General features: G+C 42.2%; 1 protein-coding gene across 1 annotated transcript in view; it reads right to left on the bottom strand.

The window, feature by feature from the left end:
- The window catches only part of EPHA4 (EPH receptor A4), a 172,293-nt gene that overhangs the window by 46,056 nt on the left and 111,824 nt on the right, over window positions 1-14,413 (bottom strand). The window lies entirely within an intron of this gene.

Genomic DNA, 14,413 nt, shown 5'->3' with positions numbered 1-14,413 from the left:
CTTAAATCAGGCTAACAAGTGCTAGCCAGATCCCCGGAGGGGAAGGAGGTCCTCAGCTGTGGAGTAACCATCAAGCAAACGTAAAACATAGGTGACATGTTTTAAGAACTGTTCCTGTATGATCTTAAAGATTTCAATAAACCATTGAAAAAGAGGGTATGATCTCTTCAGTGTGTACAACATAAAATGTTTAGGACTTTTTAAGGAAACATGTATGTTGGAATAAGCAAGCTTGGCTGCAATCCAAAATTTCCTGGAGACAGGATTTAGCAAGGAGGGAAACAAAACATGAAACTGTAAAATGTCCCACTCTTTCCCTTCACTGTTTCAAATGATATGATAAAACTCTATGTTTTATCAGAGTTTCCAGCAATTCCTAGAGCTACCATATGTCACTTCCAATTTCCCCCTGGAAGTGACATAACAATGCAGCCGACATTGCACCTCCATGTCCCCACCTCCGAACCTTTCCTAATAAAATGGCTCCTTCAACATTATCAGGCTTTCCCTCACACCGTTATGATGCACAGAACATCTAAGGAAGACAAGAAGGTATGGTATGACCTCTATAATAGAGTTCAGCAGCAGAGGCCCTGCTAAGAGGTCTGTTTGCTATTTCCTAAAAGGAGGTGTGGTCTGTGGAGAATGTGGAACTTGTGAATACAGCATTCATAACCAGAACCTACAGCATTCATAACCAGAACCTGCTCTAGCCAATGGAGGTTGACGTGCTAAGCTACCACCCCCCACTTTCTTCACAAAGCACCCTACAATGAAAACTAGATGCTGATGAAGAATCTAATTTTTTCCCATTCTGTGTACCTACATAGACTAGAATTGCATGCATTGTGCTTTCCAACAATATACTTCCTGGTGAATTCAGTGCATTTGGTGTGAAATAGAGGCTGCTGTCCTTGGCAAAACTTTCAACTAGCCCAAGCTCACTAGTTCACCTCCCCTTTTCTCCCCTCAAAAGGCTCGCTTCCTACTGATGTGAATGGAGCAATTTTCTTTTATCTACTTCCTCAATACCCTACCATTAAACACCCACTAGTAGTTTTATTGCCGCAGTTCTTTGCTTTGTGGCCTACAAAGAGTGAGAGAGAAGATGCATTACAAAACGTTGTCCAAGTAGCATAAAACAATTTGCTCTGGCCCACAAATGCTGAATTCTAACAGCTCATGGAAGAATTCAGATGAAAGTATTTCATCACTGGTTCAAATTAGGAGGAGAGGAAAACATAAAAAATGATTTAAAAATGGCATGTGGGCAACCGAAAGTAAATACAGCCTCCTGTGATAACGAGATCTCCAAGTATTTGGATGTGTACCACACAGAGACCAAAATTTTCAGCAAAGTTGTTAACAGGATAGAATTTATTCATGAGCCCCCCACTCCCATCAAGATTCTTATTCAGATGCATCACTCTTACAGCTCAGCTAAAGTGTTGTGTGAGTTTTGACTATTGTGTCTAGCCATGAATATCCAATGAACATCAAAGTAAAGTGCATGAAAACCAAAACTATTTATTTGCAATCCGTAAATCTGTCTAAACAAACCTGAGGAAATGCCACACTGATAGATAACAGTGATTGGTTACTCCTCTATCTTCAGCTGCATTTTTTTTTTAGTCATCAAGTCATATATGACTTATGGCAACCCCATTGGGTTTTCAAGGCAAGAGACATTTGGAGGTGATTTGTCATTGACTGCCTCTGTGTCACAACCCTAGCATGCCTTGGAGGTCTCCCATCCAAATACTAGCCAGGGTCAGGGCTGAGAGTGTGTGACTGGCCCAAGGTCACTCAGCAAGCTTCCATGGAGTGAGTGAGTGGAGAGTCAAACCTGGGTTTCCCAGGTCCTAGTCTGACACCTTAACCACTGCACCAAGCTGGTTCTCATTCTCAGCTTAAAGAGAGTATATAAAGAGACAATACCTAAGCTTTAGCTGAGTTGTTGGGGGGCTGCCCCAAACTTAGTCAAACAAGTTCAGGGATTGCACTCATGTTTTGTTCCCAAGGCTTGAGAACTTCTCTGACCTGTGCCTTGTGAGCTAGTTCAGAATTCCCTGATAATTTTTTTTTTTTAAAAAAAACAGCCCTTGGGGGCTTTGTACAACTTTGTCTCAGCTTTTTAGTGTCCAGGACCTCGATTTTGAAGGGAACAAAACATACCAAAAATAGACGTGCATATACCAGTACTTGTACATAATTGCTCCACCCCCACAAGTTGGAACATATGCTGAAGGAGGTTCCTACATGGATATCTGCACCGGCTGGGTGCATTTTAAAAATTTGCATCATCACCCAAAACTGCTAGTGGATGCACACAACTAGATGAATGCAAGAGCTGGATAATAGTATATATATCAGATTTCAATCAAATATTTAAATTTAATTACTTAAGGTTTTAATACTGTTTCATCCTTCAGTAGAACTTAGCCACACTTACTTGTTCTTATTGATAGAATGAAAACGTTGTTCAAGGATCTAAATTAAATGCCTGAAAGCACTAACGATATTACTATGATTAAGAATTTTACCTTATGACAGAGACGCTAAAAGCCAACTTCATTATTCATTAGTTTAAAGAATATTGAAGCCCTAAACAAGGATAAATAATCCTTTCTGGAACAGGAGAGGAAAATGAGATAACATTATCAGACTAGGAAGGTACTGCGAGTCCAGCATGCATAGGGAGAGGGGGAGACAGACAGACAGACTACTGTGTAAACTTTAAACTTGAAATGCAATCTAGCACAAACCCATATGAAAGCAATATAGTTGTTGAATCAGTAATGGATAGACCAAATTCCCATTCAACCTTGAAGGTCATAGGATACCCTTGGGCCAATCATACCCACTCTCAGTCTGACTTATACCACAAGATTATTGTAAGAATAAAAGGAAGAGAGGAGAACCATCTATGCCACTGGTACCCACACCACGGCCTGTGGAGAGTAGTGTTCCCAACCTCCAGGTGCTGGCTGGAGATCTCCTGCTATTACAAATTATCTCCAGCTGATAAGAGATCAGTTCAGCTGGAGAAAATGGCTGCTTCAGCAATTGGAGTCCCTCCCCTCCCCAAACCCTCCCCTCCTCAGGCTCCACCCCCAAAATCTCCAGGTATTTCCCAACCCGGAGCTGGCAACCCAAGTGGAGAGCCATATTTACAATTACTGTCAACCAAGAGAGCCACATTTACTTCTGTCCCAGGCATGAGTCCTGCACTTCAGGGTGGTTTGCCGCTTACCTATTCCTCTGGTGGTAGCTGTTTCAAGTAGGGAACCACCTGCCAACCACCTGCTCCTCCAGGGAAGAGCTTTGCCCACTTTATTGGAACATGAGGAAGGGGCTGCAATGGGGAACAGTGCTCAGAAGAGCCACAGGTGTCATGTCATAAAGCCACATGTGGCTCTCAAGTTATTGAGTATCAGTAACAGCAGCACTGCGTGCACTGGCCCTAACAACATACATTAATTTCATACTGCCACAACACCTACAGACAAATTGTATACAACAACTTTCTGCTCCCATGATGGAAATAGTGCTATTCAAACTTCTCTGATGCATGCACATAAGCATTTTGCACACATGCCCACAGTTTACAGGCAAGGGTCAGAGTAATCTACTATGGGCAGTGGGGAAGTACGCTTATTTTTATGCCCCCTTTACATACAGTGCCCACAATGTCACATGTACAAGGATAAAATGAGCTTGTGTTATGGTAAGTAGTATCCGAGAAGAATGGTTTTTAGAAAATAAAAATTACAAGTGGGGACCTGCAAGAAGCTTGTGAGAACAGCCGTGCCATTGCCACACCTTTGATTCCTCTTTTCTCCCTCCTTCTGTCAGTGTCTCTCATTTTCACTTCTTCGCCACCTCTCTTACTTTTTGTCCATCTGCTGTCGCTCCTTCTCTCTTTCTGTCCCCACCCATCACTTTCTCTTTCTTTCTCTTTCCGCCCATCACTCTTTCTCTTTTTCTGCCTCCCACCTCATCACTCTGTTCTCTTTCTGCTCCCACCCCATCTCTCTCTCTCTTTCTGCTCCACCATCACTCTATCTTTCTCTTTCCACCCCTCCACCTCATCACTCTTTCAGTGTCTCTTTCTGCCTCACCATCACTCTCTCTTCCACGGCAGCAGCACTCTGCCCCACCCCCACCGCACCAGCTTCGGCTTTGCCAGCTGCCCTCTGGCCTTTTTGACAGCTCCCTGGCTGCTCCCCCAGCCGTCCAACCTCTTCTGCATTAGCAGTTTGCCTGCTCTCCCTCCCTGCCAGTTTTCCTACCTTGGCAGCTTTGCTGGGTGCTCCCCTGGTCTTTTCGGTGGCTCCCTGTTCACTTACCCAGATGTCTGGCCTCTTCCACGGCAATGGCTTGCCTGCTCCCCCTGCCAGATTTGCCACCTCGGCGGCTCTGCCGGCTGCTCCCCTGGCCATTTTGGTGGCTCCCTGGCTGCTCTCCCAGCTGCCCAGCCCCTTGGCTCCCTCGGCAGCCTACTCGGCTGCATGCCGATCCTCTTCAATGGCACCAGCTACTCCTCCCTCACTTACCTGCAGCTTTGCAGTCTCAGAAGTATAGGAACTGTGCACGTGCAGACAATGCTATTGGTTTGGGGCAGGATTAAATCCCCCCAGTGTACTTTGTTTACATTTTCAGATTTTTTCTGCAAGCCTGGGGTGTCCCCCAAGTTTGCTGGAAAATCTTACTTCTGCGTAAATGGACCCAATCCACGGATTTAGGTACCCACAGACTGGAGCATAGTTGGCTATTAGATATATAGATGTTAGCTTCTGACAGTGCAATCGTAAACAGATTTGTATCTTTCCAAGTCCCTGGACTTCAGTGGACATATAACTCCATCTTATATGCATATTTACTCAGAAGCACGCTGCGCTCAATGGGACTGGCTCCCACGTAAGTATACACAGGGCGGAAAAACTAAAACATGCTTAACTTCAGCAGGATCGTGTCCAGAGATTTTATATTCAAATTCAGCATTACAAAGCTTTATATAGGAAGGAAGCTCTTGATGAAGCAGAGGCCTGCAGTACAACTCAAGCGAGAGATCTGTTTAGTCTGAGGAATGCTTGTTTTATTTCTGCCTGCCCACTAAGAAAGCCTGTTGGCACGTTCTGACAAAGATAACTTAATACTTGCCAACAGAAACATGGCAGGAAGCAGTGTGTGTGTTTCCTGTATGTATGAATGCCAGCTTAAAACAAACAGGAAAACAAGCCTTTCAGTAGGAAGGTAATTTATAAAAATCTGTCTGAACATTACAGCCACTTAAAAAAAAATAATGAAAAGAAACATTCCCAAATGCTTGAACGACAGTGATTAACATGACACGGGTGGATGGAGTTAGCAATGCAAAACATTTGAAGAAATGCTATAAGCAGATTGTTTAATTTAGCATTAACCAGTGGCTCTCTAATATGGAGAGCCACAGGACCCCACAAGCCCATGCAATTGTCACGAAGACCCACACTTTTCCCACCAGATATGGGAAGGCTGGCTTTAGAAACCCTGTGGAAAATGCACCGTTACAAAGGAAAAGAATTAGGATTTCTTAGTAAACATAAAGTAGATTCCTTTGAAATGTGGTGTTGGAACAGTGTTACGGATACCGTGGACTGCCAAAAAAACAAATCAGGGAGTTATAGATCAAATCAAGCCTGAACTGACCCTAGAAGCTAAAATGACTAAACTGAGGCCATTGTATTTTGGTCACATTGTGAGAAGACAAGAGTCACTGGAGAAGACAATCATGCTTGGAAAAGTTGAAGGCAGCAGGAAAAGAGGAAGACCCAACAAGAGATGGATTGACTCAATAAAGGAAGCCACAGCCCTCAATTTGCAAGATCTGAACAAGGCTGTCAAAGATAGGGCATTTTGGAGGACATTGATTCATAGGGTTGCCATGAGTCTTGATGGCACTTAACACACACAGTAAACACAAGAACTTGAGTGAAGGGTTTAAGAAGATTTTCAAACATCAAGAACCTCATAATGACAACATTTAACTGAAGTGGTTGAGGCTGCGGGTAGCTGCCCGTTGTCCATGTTCGATGGCACATCATACATTTACTGAGCAATCTTAAGGGGGGGAGGTTAAGAAGTGTCTGGGGACAGAGCAGCCACGCCATCTCCAGAGCAGCTTGCTGCCCAGTGCAGCAAGCCAAAAATGCCTTTTTCAAGAAAACCCCATGAAACTCTCCATTAAGTTCCACGGGGCTATGCCTGCCTTTTTGCAGGTGTCACTTGGTGCCTGCATAAAGGGGCATTCCCGGGCCAAAAGGGCTTAGGGAGCAGACTAAAGTGAGCTCTGCCTCGGGAACGCTCTCTTTGATACTGGCACAAGCTTTTGTGCTGGGAAAATGCTGCCGGAGAGGCAGCACCAGTGCCCAAGCCTCATGCTGCCATGCTGCTCCCCGGAGCCAGCATTACTGCCCACTTAGCCAGTGCATGTACCACTAACGCCGGCGCAGGGGTCACGCCGGCTCCTATCCTCTTCGCCCCAGTATTAGGATTGCTTTGCCAATCTCAATAGCCACATAGTAAACAACCTGATGAAGAAAGAGTTGTACATACAGAGCAGAAGGAGATACAGGACAGTGATTTCTAGGTGAGGGAGAAGGTGTTTCCAAATCAAGCATAAAACACCATTCCTTATCCTCTTAATTTTTTAAAAAATTGAGAACAACTAGCACAAGGGTTAAGAAAAAGGAGTTTCGAATTCCCATTGTAGCCAGTCAACTATCAGGTAGGAATGGCAAGTACCACATTCAGGAACAATGTAGCACAGAGAAACCCTTTCTTCATGACAGTGCCTGGGGCCCAATATCCCAGGCGCCATATATAACCTCAAATATTTTTCCAGTTCAATGGGAATTACTCTCTGGTAAGTGTGTACGTACATGGCTTTGGACCATGAATATTCTGCTGTGGGCTGTTATTCTTCTATAACACGTATTTCCAGTAACGTTACTGCCTTCAGTAGTACACAAACAATAAATTCTATTGTACTGTAGCTTTCAAATAAGAATATGATACTTTAGTTTATGGGGAAGGAAAGATTATTTCCCGTTTCTTTAAAACTGATCAGAGGCTGGATTCCATTATACATTGTTGTTCAGAATGTGATCTATTCTGGCTAATTAACAACGCTTAAGCAACTTTCTGGAATTGGCTTAAAATACTGAACAGAAAAGGTAGAAATATAATAAAAATGAAAACATTATGCAACAATGGAGCTAAAGGCCGGTCAAGCCAAAAGACTCCTCTTTAGAACAAATATCAAAAGGTGCTATTTGTCCAGTCATAAATGTATCAGCTCTTGCTTTGAAGCCAACCTCACTTTCAAGACAGCCAAATTGGTGGGTCGTATTTTATTCCACTCCCATTATACACAGATGACAGTTGAAGCAAATTCACACTTCCAATTTACAGTTAAGCAGAATGATTGCTGGCTTCTTAATTTTATTAGCTCTGCAGACCATTAGATGTTTTCTTTTGAGCAAAACACAAATCTTTGGTGGGGAGGGTAATGGACATTTCAAGGCTCTTCACTCATTCCCAGTGCTTCCCCCCTCCCCCAGAAGTGTTAATAATATTTGTAGGAAGAGCCGTAATCTACAGAACTAGAAGTGGAGGGGGGGTAATGCCAAAGGCTAAATAAAAAATGCACAAAAATAATTTAAAACAACATTCTTCCAGTGTTCTTTGGTGGTGGTGGTGGGGGGTTGTTCAACAGAAAGCTCAAAGGGCATCTTCTTCATGCTGTTCTGTGTCACAGCTCTTTTATTTGTCTTACCAGCAGGAGCCACAACATGTGAGTGTATCTTTAATTGTTAGTCTCCCCCAGAGAAGAACATTTAAGTGTTTGGGGAATTCTTTGTTAAATAACAATTGCACCTTATTTACATCATCTTTAGTGTGTTTTGAGATTCCTTCCTAGACAATTTCAAGTGCTGAGTGTTAAGCTTTTAAGTAGAGGGATCACAATACTTTTAATTCGCCTGAATGCCCCTCCCTCAGGTAGTAATAATTATAAGCTACTAGGAACAATTTTCCTCAGGAGCAGTTAAAAGGGACAAATGGAACTTACTCCTGGGTTAAAAAAAGAAAGGTATAAAGTCTGTATATGAATTTAGCAAATGTGTGTGCATGCATGTGCTTGCCTGATCAAATACAAATGTCATCATGGCAAAATTGAACTCCTCTGTGATACCATGAAATGTTTTATCACATTAAGTTCTGCGTTATGAATCCAAAATCCATGAATATGTGCATTTAGCCAGAAAATGGTAATAAAATTGCTAGCTCAAGAAAATGCCTTTGTCATTCTGGCCTGCCAATAAGCTATAATCCTGTTCTTGAGGAACCACCATAAAGGGTGAAAGTTTGCCTGAGCATTGGGGGAAGAGGGAACAATGTTGCTGAAGTCTCTCTAGCTTGCCACCCACATCTTTTTACCTGCAAATGGCTCTGTAATTGAGCAGAGTCCATTCTCCTTCGCCTGAAACCTGTATTTTTTGCTGCCGCAAATTATAAACCATGTGAAGCACAGACGAGGGAGAGAACTTTATTCCGCTCACTGCATAGTTGTAAAAATAAAAGCAGGTCACTTGAAAGTGGAAGGTGAAACTTGAGAAGGGTCTTTGAGTCTTGAAATGTGCAAGCATAGAATTAAAATCTTACTTTAGGGTGTCAGCAGCGGCTCAAATTACAGGTGCCACATTATTTCAGTGTGCCTGGCGTTTAGTCACCTTTGATTTCAGGTTTGCCTTTAGAATGAAAAACTTCTGAATATTCTAAACAGTAATGCAAAAGAATATAAAGCTGTCAATCAGATTTGGGGTTAATTCCACCCCCCACCCCCAATCTGTGGCTGAAGTCATCTAAAAATAAATTCTGCCCTATTGTTGGAAGCAAGCACTTTTGAGATTCTCCTTCTCAGGGCTGATTTAGCTGACTGCTATGGGCCCCGGTTCGATGGCCAGTTCAATACCACCACTGAAGTGCACCATCACACAGCCAGATTGATTTTCAGCCCATGATGAGGTGTGTGGAAGAGCTGCTGAGCTCGTTTGGGTGGCAGTCTGAGCATATGTGGCTGCTAGAATTGGGAAATTTTCAGCGCATTCCTGAGGAGCCCCCCCCGCCAAACTCCTTTGGCGTGACCTCTACGCCGGCACACTTGCACTGTGCAAACTGGCATGGATCCTCTGCATAACGACCCTGGTATTCCTCAGTGGTCTCCCATCAAAGTACTAACCAGGGCTGACCCTGCTTAGCTTCTGAGATCGGATGAAATCAGGCTAGCCTGGGCCATCCAGGTCAGGGTTTGAAACAGACACACAAATAGGAAAGTCTAACCATTCTCCTTATTTCTCCAAGTTAAAATTCTGTTTCATGCTCTGATCATCTCTTTTATTCGTCCTCTTACCTTGAGTAATGCAACCTGTGTCATACATCAAAATTCTGCTGCCAAATTTATTCACCATTGCTGCTGTTGTGATCACGGTACAGCCCTCCTCTTTAAATCACTATACTGAGTCTCCTCCTTCCACATGCATCACAAACAACCTTATCTCTAACGCCCTCCAGGATTTTGCCTGAGTCTGTTTTCCTGTCCTTATTTCCCATTGCTTTCATGCCCTAATTGTCATATCTCCGACTCTACTACCACCAACAAAAAATAATCTGCTTTCTCAGCCCATGTTCCTCGCTGAGTACCTTCTAATCTCATCTTTCCCACCATCCGAAGTTAAATTGCAAGCTCACTGAAGCAGAGACCTGTCTGTTTTGTTTATGATACACCTGTAGCTCACCAAGGCACTTTATGATTCTATTTTAATATGAATAATAACAACAATCAACTCATAGTAACTTCCAAAACATCATAAGAATCACTTTTATCATTTTGGCATCAAGTGGCATAAGAAAGGGAAATACCAGCTGAAGGGACCGACTGATTAAAATGAAAAATTAAGGTGGGCCAATGAAGTGCTTATGGTTTGCAAGCGAAGCAAAAGGTTTGTTCAAAATGGACCCCACACAACGAATGTACATTTTTATAGTCTCTGCTTTGTGGCTCAATCCAGATGGCTTTAAGTAATATGGTATCTGTGGCAAGGCAACTGCTTAAAAAATCACAACACTGTAGCTCTCGGGGCAATGAACAGAGAGCCAGCCATCTACACAATCCAGCCACTCAGTAAAAGGAGCAGTGAGGAAGTTGAAGTACCCACACACTGCAAATAAACATTTCAAGCTCTCCTTTGTGACACACAAAAACTAAGCAGAAGGATGGCTTGATGAAGCAGTGTGGTGGAATGGTTGCAGTGTTACCTGAGGACTGGCAAGGCCCAGGTTCAAATTTCTATTCTGCCATAAAGCTCACTGAGCTGGTCACTCTTTCTCAGACTGACCGGCTATGATTTTTTTAAAGCTCATAAAGAAAATAAAATTAGGATCTTACCCCCCTAGTATAAGAGAGCCCTACCTCAGTGTTAATGCCAAGAAATCAAATGAATTAGCTGGTGGCAGTTGTTTCCTGGCAGGCTTCTACAGTGGCCCTTGTAGAGAAGGAACTGGACTTCCACTGCCTGAAAATAAGGTACTCTAAGAGAAGAGGCAGGGACTGGAAGAATAAAGGGAGAGAGGGGGAGTCAGGATACTAAACTAGACCCCGCTTGATAAATTAAAGGCTTACCAAGTCCTGACATTTCCCACTTCCAATAAAATGCACAAACTACATGTTTAATGCCCCCTTTCTAGCTCTTCTGATTTACAAGGCCTGCACCCGCACTGTTTTGCAAGAAATGTGTCCACAAACTGGAACCTCTTTCTTTTTGCCTACAGGAAGCTGGTGACATGTGAAAGCAAGAAGACGAAGTGAGCAATTTACAGCAGTGGGTAAAGATCAGACTGTATTTGACTCAAAACATGCCAGACAATGCCTACCCTGCGGAGCCTCTGCAGTTTATGGCATTTGCTACTCATCACTCTTAACAAACGCTCTGGAGTTGAAGAGAAAATCACATGTCTTCCGTCGCTGGTAAAGCCATGTCACTTCTGTACCCATTCCAACCTTCAGAGGGCTTCTCGTGGTTCTTCCTTCCCCACTGTTTATATAATTGCAGCCTTTCAAACTTTCAACATAACACAGCAGCAAATGGAGAATGAGAAATGGTAGGGTAATGGAAATGTGTCTTGCAGTGGAACTATAAAGTGTACACGATGGGTAGCCATGTTAGTCTGTCTGTAGCAGTCGAAAAAAGCCGAAGTCCAGTAGCACCTTCAAGACTAAGAAAATTTCTGGCAGGGTATGAGCTTTCACAAGTCACAGATCACCTCTTCAGATACAGAACATAATACAGTGTACAGAATGTAACACACCAATCTTGCTGTCCTACAATAATCTCTATTAACTTTCTTAATCCCGATGGTCCCATGGGTTAAAAAGCCAGCTTTGTTGGAACAGGGAGGCTTATTTATGTGTGCATACAACTTGAGACATAAAAGACTCAGGCGTGGCTATCCCTTTTCCAGCTCTGAGACAAAAGTAGGAAATTTATTTAGACCAGAGGGTCATGCAGACACACAGACTGCATTCACATGGCATGCTAAACTCAACTCTGTTTTAGCATACTTTAGTAACGCTGACCACCCTACTAACTCTGCTTAATTTGGGGGGGGGCACAAATCCGGATTTTTTAATCAGAGTTACATCCCAGTTTATGTATCCTCGATTGTCCTAACTTTGGTTAATTGTTACATCTGAATGCAGCAATCCCAGTCTGTTGTTAGCCCTGCCCCAGAACACAGGATTGAATTACGGGGTAGCCCATACACACAAATCACAAAACCCCAACCCTTTTCCACTCCTACTGAAGTTGGCTCTCAATGCTAGCATACAAACTGGTTCTCTCTAGTCAGTTTCAGTCACCTGCTGCACTAACTATGGCAAGTTCAATAAACTGGTTTCAACTAACCATCTTTAATTGCAACATTTGAATTAAGCTAGAAACTAAGTGCAAAGGGCTTTGGCTATCTGTAAAACAAACAAACAAAAAACAATAGCAATTTGGAGCAGAACTGCATTAACCCCCTCAGTGGCTTCAGGCTGGAGAAAGTGTTCACACCCAAGCCTTGGGGAAATAAATGGAACAGTTCATTTAAGTCTTATTTGCTTCAGCAGAATCCATTCCTTCCTCTAGCTACAGAACTGGGGATGCTACCATTTTCCTGTTGCAAGTCTGGAAGGCTGAGCAGTAGAAAAGAGCAAGAGTCCAGTAGCACCTTAAAGACTAACAAAATTTCTGGTAGAGTATGCGCTTTCGTGAGTTACAGCTCACTTCTTCAGAGACACTTCTTCAGAAGGCTGCGCTTAGACTTTATGAAGAGTAAATGCTCCATTAACCACCGTTCACATGTATTAAGGCTCAGCAAAGAGAGATTGTCAACAAGAAGCAACAATCAAGTTTCATAATGTAACATTTTGCTGGCCTAAAACATGCTGCCGGAGAAGTCGCCCTCAGGACCACTAGTCCAAACTGATTTCTGCTTCGGAGTGATTTATTTTTTTTAATTGCTGGTTGGAAGAAAAATAGTTACCTGCCCAGAAATATTTCAACTGTGGCAAATGTCTGCAGTTTGCAAACAATTAAATTTGTCAATAATTGTCAGCATCAGAAGTTTGTACTTTTCTGATTGTGCTAAGGGCAGATCATGTTAAAGCTACCTTGTGTCTGCTCCCTAAACTGTTTTGGCAATGTGCAAAACACATTTAATAAATGAAGGCACCATTCTTCATAAAGTGCGTCACTTCAGGTTCCTCTTCTTTTTTCCCTATTCTAAACAGACAGTTATTTTGTGCATTTAGCACATATTTCCTCCTACCCCTCCTTTAAGCATCTCATAGTGGTGCACGTGATTCTTCTCCTTTCTCTATTTTATCACCACAACTACCTTGTGGGGGTAGATTAGGCTGCAAGAAAATGATTTGCCCAACATTAAACACTTTTCATGGAGAGTGGGGATTTGAACCTGGCTTTCCCAGGTTGCAGTTCACCATGTCCCACTGGTGTCATGGTTACATCTGTCTATCTATATTAGGCATTCAATAGTGCCTATAAAATGAATTTTACTCTTGAACAGATGAAATCAACAGAATTTAATACAAATACAAAACAGTCAAGTGTATTTTAATTCTTCTTTGTCTATTTCCTTAAAAAAATCCTTTAAAGAGCATCCAATGGTGAAATATGTTCTTTTCTTTTTTAAGTTTTACTGAAATATGCAGAATACTACAGAATATGTCAAAGTACATAAAACATACAAAAACACAATATACAAAAAGAAAGTAAAGAAAAAAGAAAAGGTGAGACACAAGACATTACAGAAACCGACCTCCAACTCTCCTCACACAGAACAGACCATCATATATCTTATTTCTCTTGCGAATAATTTTGATTTAACCTATTTTTACTTTAATTATTATTTAACTATTTTCATCTTACTTAGTGTACCATTTAATAAATTTAGGTTCTAAAACCTAAGGTCATTTTTTTATCCCTAAAATACTGATTTATATATACTGACCATACCTTCCAGTCTATATCAAAGTCGGAAACCCAACTATCTTCAATATATTTACTTAACTTGGCTATCTTTGCCAACTCTGTAACGTTCTGATGTCATTCATGCAGTGTGGGTACTTCTTTTATTCTCCATTTTTTCGCCCATACAATTCTTGCTGCTGTTGCCAAATAGCTAAGTATATCTCCCAACTGCTTTTCTAATGTCCTATCGAAGATACCCAGTAAATATATTTCTGGTTGAAAGGCAAAAAAAAAAAAAAGTGGCTTTTTTGTTATTTGTTTTCCACAGGACTTTTCCATATGGTGTGTTTTGAACTAGAGATGGCCAAAAGGCATATGTACATACGGCCTGGTTTACTTCCCTCCTCCTGCCCTCTCTCTAGACTGTATTCAAGAGAGAGGTATAAAAACACTATAAATGTCTGATAGTGATTAAGAGGTCCCCCCCTTCCAAGTGCTCTGCAGCCAAGTGCTCCAATGACCAAGAAGGCTACTAAATCAGAGACCTCGAATGCCAGCACTTAAATTTAGTAATGAAGGCAGATTACATTAATCTAAACAGACGGCATGAAATCTTTCGAGCGCATGCAGATAGCAACCATACATTTGCATGATTTGCTTGGGCAGGGGGAAAGCCCACTGGAGATTTGCTGCATGGAGAAAAAACATCACCAGATCAAAAATAATATTACACCCCCCCCACACACACACACACACTCTACACATCAATTCACACACATAGCTAAATGTGATGTGACATATCTCGGTGAAAAGAGTCGCGTTCGCTAGGACACTCAGCA

Source organism: Euleptes europaea, chromosome 5 (assembly GCF_029931775.1).
Source record: "Euleptes europaea isolate rEulEur1 chromosome 5, rEulEur1.hap1, whole genome shotgun sequence".
Taxonomy (NCBI): Eukaryota; Metazoa; Chordata; class Lepidosauria; order Squamata; family Sphaerodactylidae; genus Euleptes; species Euleptes europaea.
Note: the sequence above shows the minus strand (reverse complement) of the source record. Positions and strands in the feature narration are given on the sequence as shown.